Source organism: Phascolarctos cinereus, unplaced genomic scaffold, assembly GCF_003287225.1.
Source record: "Phascolarctos cinereus isolate Bilbo 61053 unplaced genomic scaffold, phaCin_HiC Scaffold_5;HRSCAF=322, whole genome shotgun sequence".
NCBI classification, from domain to species: Eukaryota; Metazoa; Chordata; class Mammalia; order Diprotodontia; family Phascolarctidae; genus Phascolarctos; species Phascolarctos cinereus.
In genome coordinates, this window is record NW_027555958.1 from 326,037,076 (window position 1) to 326,044,135 (window position 7,060).

Below are 7,060 nucleotides of genomic sequence, written 5' to 3' on the forward strand. Positions count from 1 at the left end.
GCAAATTCGTATAATCATAAGTTTTGTGAGCATAAATACTGCATCTATTAAAAAATAATAAAATAGATTGATGGGGGAGCATCTGAGGATATTATAGTAAGATGCAAGTATAAGATTGAGTTATTTGGCCTAGAATTTTGGAATTAAGTATTCAGTCTTGACATCTGTTACTATTATATTCCTGTAAAAGTCAGTATCCTTTAATTTCTCATAATGGTTATGATGAGGTCTGAAGGTTCGGGGGTGCTGGGACCCCAAGATCACAAAACAAGGATCCCACCTGAAGGAGTTCAGCCCAGTTCTTTCAGCCAGGGGGGAAGTTTGTTGAAGATAAACTAAATAGGCCAGGCGATGCCCATAAGGACAAGTGGGCATGGGAAAATCTCAGCATTTAAATGGGGCTCCTGGTGGAAACAAGTACTATGGTTAAGTGGGATAGTACTTCTTCCTGTCTGCTTGCCTTCTATGATGCAAATAGTACCCGAATAGTACAAAACTCAGTAGAAAAGATGCTACATATGTCAGGGGGGAGATCAAAATCATGGTGATGAAAGCTCAGGGGTGGGTTCCTCTAGAGACAGTGGATAGAGTTGAACCTGAAGACCATAATAAGGAAAGCTTAATAGAAGTATATCAGCAGTGTTGTGAGGAAACTGCAAAGTAATGATAAAAGTATAGGGGAGATTGTGAGAGATGGCCTAAAGTGCAGTTTCTTCAGGCCTAAGCCCTGAGTTGAGTTTCACCTTTCTTGAAAATCCACATCAGCACAGGCAGTTCCTGGTTGCTCCCACTTATTGACACACACATACATCTAGTTCCCAAATATGGGTATTTTTGCTTCTATTGGGTATTAGCTGCTGTGTTTAGATTGTATGCCTTGAGTCCCCAGCCAATGGGGGAAAGAGGTAAGAGAGTGGGAGGGGGTACGGTTTAGGGGTACACAATTTTGCTTCTCACAGCCAGACACACACTCCCTTGCTGGTGCTATCTTAAGCGACACGGGTGTGTTCTTTCTCATGAGAAAGCAATAAGCACCTTTCTGCTTTCAAGGTATCTAAGTCTTTGTTTTTATTTTGAGTAAGTGGTCTCTGTCCCACACATCTCTTACTAGCTTTTCTATCTGAGCAGTTGTGAAGATTGGAGAAAGTGTCTAGTCATTTTTCACCTGGTTATATTACACTATCACGCCCCAGGTACCTCATCATTGGGAAATCTCATCATCCTTCAGGATCAACCAGCCTTGGTACTCATACTTATCAGTATCCTCTGCTCCTCTGATTTGGAGAGGGGATCCATGAAGTCTAAAACCTCCATTTGAGGAGGGGGCCCAGGTCAGCCATCTCTTCACTCCTTACCTAGCTGCAATCTTTTGGAGTTCTCCATCATGTCCCAGCGTTGAGTGCCTTCTGTACTTCCCTTCTCCTTTCAACTTCCTTTTGTGTATTGTCTTCCCCCATTGAGTAGTAAGCTCCTTGAGGGTAGGGATTGTCTTTCTTTTTCATATTTGCATTTGTATCCTCAGTGCAGTGCCTGGCACACAGTAGGAGCTTAATATTTGTTGACTGAATAGCTAATTGTCAACTTAATGGTCTTCTTTCAATTCTCATCCTTTTTGACTTATCTGCAGCACTTCTCTCTAGGCTTCTGTGACACTGTTTTCTCCAGATTCTTTTTCTACCTATCTGACCACTTTTCCAATCCACTTTGCTGGCTCTTCAGCTGCATCACACCCAATAACCATGAGTATCCACCAAGGTTCTGTCCTGGACTCCCTTCTCTTCTCCCTCTGAAGAGAGAGCTCATTTGGTGATCTCTTCAGCTCCCATGGGATCAGTTTTCATCTCTATGCAAATGATCCCCAAATCTATACAGTCCAGCCTTAATCTCTCTTCTGAGCTCCAGTCCCAAATCACCAATTCTCTTTTAGGTATCTCAAGCTGGATGTCCCAAAGACATCACATCCAAAACGAAACTCATTCATTGTCTTTTCTCTTCCCAACTCCCTTATTACTGCCTAGGGTATTACCATCCTCCTACTTTTCCAAACTCACAATCTCAGTGTCATCCTTAAATCAATCTTCACTTGTAGTCATCTTACACATCCACTATGTCACCAAATCTTGTCATTTCTACCTTTACAACATTTCTCACAAATATCCCCTTCTCTCCTCTGACACAGCTACCACCCCTCTATTGGCCTGCATCACTGCCACACCTTTGTTTTTCTGTTGTTGTTCAGTTGTGTCTGACTCTTTGTGACCCCATTTGGGGTTTTCTTGGCAGAGATACCAGAGTGCTTTGCCGTTTCCTTCTCTAGCTCATTTTACAGATGAGAAAACTGAGGCAAACAGGATGAAGTGATTTGCGTAAAGCCACACTTTAATATATTTGCCAGGAAAACCCCAAACGGGGTCATGAAGAGTTGGACACTGAAATGACTCTACAACAACTAATTGCTTTGGGGCAGGGAGAGGGAGATAGGAGCAAAAGGGAATAGGTCACCATAAAGTCTGAGGTTTGAACCTGGGTGACTGAGGAGACAGCGTTACTCTGATAAGAAAATACATGAGTCATTGGTTTGCCAGAAGAATATGTGTGTGAAACCCAAGGATGAAACACAAAAGGGGAAGAGATCAACCTAAAATGAAATTAGTGCAAGCTGAGCTGTATGGGCAGAAATTTAATGTCCCCCATGAGGAAGGAAGTGTTGTAATGACAGAATTTTATAAATAGAGCTAAAGATGAAGAATTTGTCTGTATTTAATCTCAGGACCATAGATTTAGGGCTGAAAGGGACCTGTGAGTTTTTTAAGGCCAACCCCTTCTTTTTATAGATAAGAAAACTGAGGGCAGAGTTAACCTCTGGTAAGTAACTTAACCTGTTACTTACCAAGAAGAGACAGCTGTTCTGAGTGTCTGAGGAGAGGTTCAAAGGTAGGTCTTCCTGATTCCAAGTCCAGTGGTCTGTCTACTAATTATGAGACCTCCCTTCACCTGGAAAGGCTGCTCTGTTTTGAGATGACAGATAGTAATTCTTTACCTAGAAACATCTACAGAGTGAAACTGCAGTGTTTAAGTTTGAGAGACAGTTTCTGGGTAATTTAAACATTTTATTAATGAGGCCAGCATGTTTATTAATAAAAGGGTGATCATTTGGCTGTCTCTCCTGGACCAAAGACAGAGGGCTCACAGTTTATATGTCCTTGGAAGAGTAAGTCTTCCTGAAGACAGCATTTAACTCTGGTTAATAATGTGTGGGACAGTGACCACCGACATCAAGAGTTTGGAGTTTGAATCAGAGATCAGAAAAGGTCTTTATTCTTTCCAATGACAGCCAAGTAGTGCACAGCTGGCTGTGAGAAGCAAAGTTTTATAGCCCTAACACATGCCCCCTCCCACTCTCTTACCTCTTTCCCCCACTGTCTGAGTACTCAAGGTGTACAATCTAAAGGCGGAAACTAATACCCTATAGAAGCAAACATGCCCATATTTGGGAAGTAGATGTATGCATGTGCCAGGATGCGGGAGCCACCAGAAAGTACCTGTGCTGAAGTGGATTTTTGAGAAAGGTGAAACTCAACTCAGGGCTTAGGCCTGAGGAAACTGCACTTTAGGCCATCTCTCACAATAATTATAGAGAAAATGAATATTACAATGAGAGGGCGGGCTATACTACCGTAAGGTTCTTGGAGTATGTGACTTGGATCACTTAAATTTTGGTCAAAGAGACTTAACAATTTCCATATCTCCTGTTTGACCAAAGGAGGAATTAACAGTTTCTCAGACCTGTCTGATTAAACACAATGAACAGAAATGCACCCATTAGCCTAAACATAGAATTTCTTTTACAATCTGATTAAATCTTTGAGAGAGGTTTCCCACACTAGTTGATTTCTGGATGAGGAAGTAAAAAAGGGGAAAAACCTTGGTTCTGACCAAATAATTATTAATACAAGAGAGAAATAATCATTTCTCACAGATCTAATGAGATAATAACTGTAAAGCACTTAGCAAAGTGCCTGACACATAGTAAGTGGATAATCAAAGCTTGTTCTTACCAACCCTCCTGCCCCACCATCACCCAAACCAATTCATCAAGTGTGATGACCATTTCCCCCTTTTACACTTTCAGCTGCTCCCTTTGCTATGAGAGGATTTCCCATCCTTAGAGGTCTGTAAGCAGAGGAAGCTGGATGACCATAGCCAGGTATATTATAGTGGAGAGTCCTTTCGTGTATGAATTGGACTGGATGGATGCTTAAATGCCTTTTGAATCTCAGATTTTGTGATTCTGAATTTACCATGCAGCCTCCTGACCCTTCAGTTTTGCCTTCTAGGTAGACTGAAGCCTGAGTAGAGACTGCCCCATGCAGGTAACAAGGAATGATTCTCATGTTGGCTACACATCCCATTGTAGGCAAAAAATAAAAACAAAAACCATGAATGTTCTGGCTTACAAATCCATCTCATGCCCCAGCCGCCAAATTAGCCCCTCACCTCTCAAAGGAGGTAACATAAAGTGCTCTGTGAATATTTATCTTTTTTATTGTTCTTGTTCACGTAACTGAAGGAAGCTCTTGGTGAAAAAATTCCCTCAACTGATGGAGCCTGGCAATGGCTCCTCATCTTATGGCCTTGGAAAATTGTCTGGGGCCTTGAGAGGTTAAGCGACTTGCCCAGGTTGCCCAGTCAATGTATGTCAGAGATAGGACTTGAACCCAGATCTAGGGCAAAGTCCTGGTCACTCCACGCTAATTCCTGTTCTGATTAAAGTGAATTCATGTAAACTTTGGTTCCTGCCTTAGTAATTAGTGAAGAAAGTGATTGCAAGAACTAAGTTTACATTTAAAGCGTATTTCCAACTCCCACATTTTACTGAATGAGAAAACTGAAGCCCAGAGAGATAAGTGACCTGTGCAGTAAATATTTAAAGCAGGATTCAAACCCAGGTCTTCCTTCCTCCAAGTCCAGTGATCTGTCAACTATACCTTTCTGCCTTTCTTTCTGTGGTACAGCTTAATGACAGTATAAAATAGTCATAATAATAAAACTGGCCATTGGCATGGGAGGCTAAGTGAGTTAATCTCAGAGTCATGAAATTTTGCTGTTGTTCAGTTGTGTCTGTGTCTCTCCATGACCCAATTTTGGGATGTTTTTTGGCAAAGATACTGGAATAGTTTGTCATTTCCTTTTCCAGCTCAGTTTACAGAAGAGGAAACTGAGGCAAATAGGGGTAAATGACTTGCCCAGGGTCACACAGCTAGTAAGTGTCTGAGGCCAGATTTGAACTCAGAAGGATGAGTCTTCCTGACTCCAGGCCTGGTGCTCTATTAATTTCACCACCTATCTACCCCCATAGTTGTTTGTCACATAGTAGGTACTTAATAAATGCTTATTCTTCTTTCTTTTCCCCATCCCCTCACTGCCTTGTTGTTTATCAGTCTGTCATATGACTATTTTCAAGCCTCCTCTCCCCCTAACAGCTCCCCTGGCTGTGCCCCAACATCATTTGTCTTTTAAAAGTTTATTTAAGAGCATTTTTCATACTATTTGATTTGTGTAGGTTTTGTGAATCTTTCAGAACTTATATTTTGTGAGATTTGTCCCACGTATGAAAAATTATATTTATGGCTCTGATTTCAATAAAATTGAACAGATCTTTATTAAATACCTTGTGTGTAAAAGGCCCTGTGCTAGCCTGTCGGGATATGGAGGTAGAAAAATAATGGTAAGTGAAGGAGACTGAGGGCTCTGTGGGGACTAGAAGCCCAAAAGTTAGCCCTATTCCAGGATGGGCATTAGAAATGACCACATTTCCATCTTTCTCTTATACATCTCCACCTGTATGTTCTTGCTTTGCCTCATATTCAACATGACCAAAATTGAACTCAACCCCCTGCCCCCGCTTTTCCTCCTGGCTACCCTATTTTTAATCATTGTACACCAGCTCCTCCATTAGACTAGGCTTGGAGCTATGGGGTGAGTCATCACTGACTCTGGCCTTCTCACCCTCCTTATGAGCAATGGTCAAGAAAGGAATGGTCCAGTTGAGATTAACGTTCTCCAAAATGAATGATCCTGAAGGGTAATTGGCAGGCGTGTAATTAGGAGAGCAAGGTGCTACCAGAACGAACTCACTCTAAAATGTAATCGATGTAGGATGAGCATCTAAGGCGGTATTTTTAGCATGTTGTGAAAGCATGTTGAGGAAGAAGGGAAATATTGTAATGACAAGAACAGATAGAAATCTCCAATAAGATCATTGGACCTTACAGAGTTCAGCCCTTTCTTATTTATAAATAAGGAAATGAAGACTGAGAGATGTAATATGACTATTTCAGAAGTGCTTGAGCCGGATTGAACCAGTTCTGGAGAGGTGATTGTTAAATTTTCAGTGTGAGCATTATTTATACCTTGGAAATTGGAAAAAAAGGCTTTGTTTATTGTTTTGTTGATTACCTAGACTTAAGAAAGTGATGAATAAAATGTTAATAATGCAGATTAAATGTAAAGGTGTGTCATATGTACACCTTTTTTTTTTTGGTGAGGCAATTGGGGTTAAGTGACCTGCCCAAAGTCACACAGCTAGTAAGTGTTATGTGTCTGAGGCTGGATTTTAACTCAGGTCCCCCTGACTCCAGGGCTGGTGCTCTATCCACTGTGACACCTAGCTGCCCCCATATGTACACTTTTTCCACCCTAGAAAATCAGTTAAATATTTACAAGCACACTGCTGCATAAAGAGAAGGTAGAAGTGCCAGAACTTGAACCCAGAACTTCTGGAAGGAAAAAAAAATCCAGTGCTCTCTCCCTTGCCCCAACATGTCTCTCAGTATAGGAACACTGTCAATAGCTTCACATAATGTTTAGGATTGGAATGATTTTAATTATCACTTAATCCATCTAATTCATTTTAGAGATGAAGAAACTGAGACGTGGCTTGTAAGGAATATTGAAAAAGGAGAAAGGTATAATCAGAAGTTATTAATATATTTCCAGTGCTTTCTAGGTTCTCTGACTTCAGATGCAGGGTCCTGGTTTTGTTTTGTTTTGTTTTTAA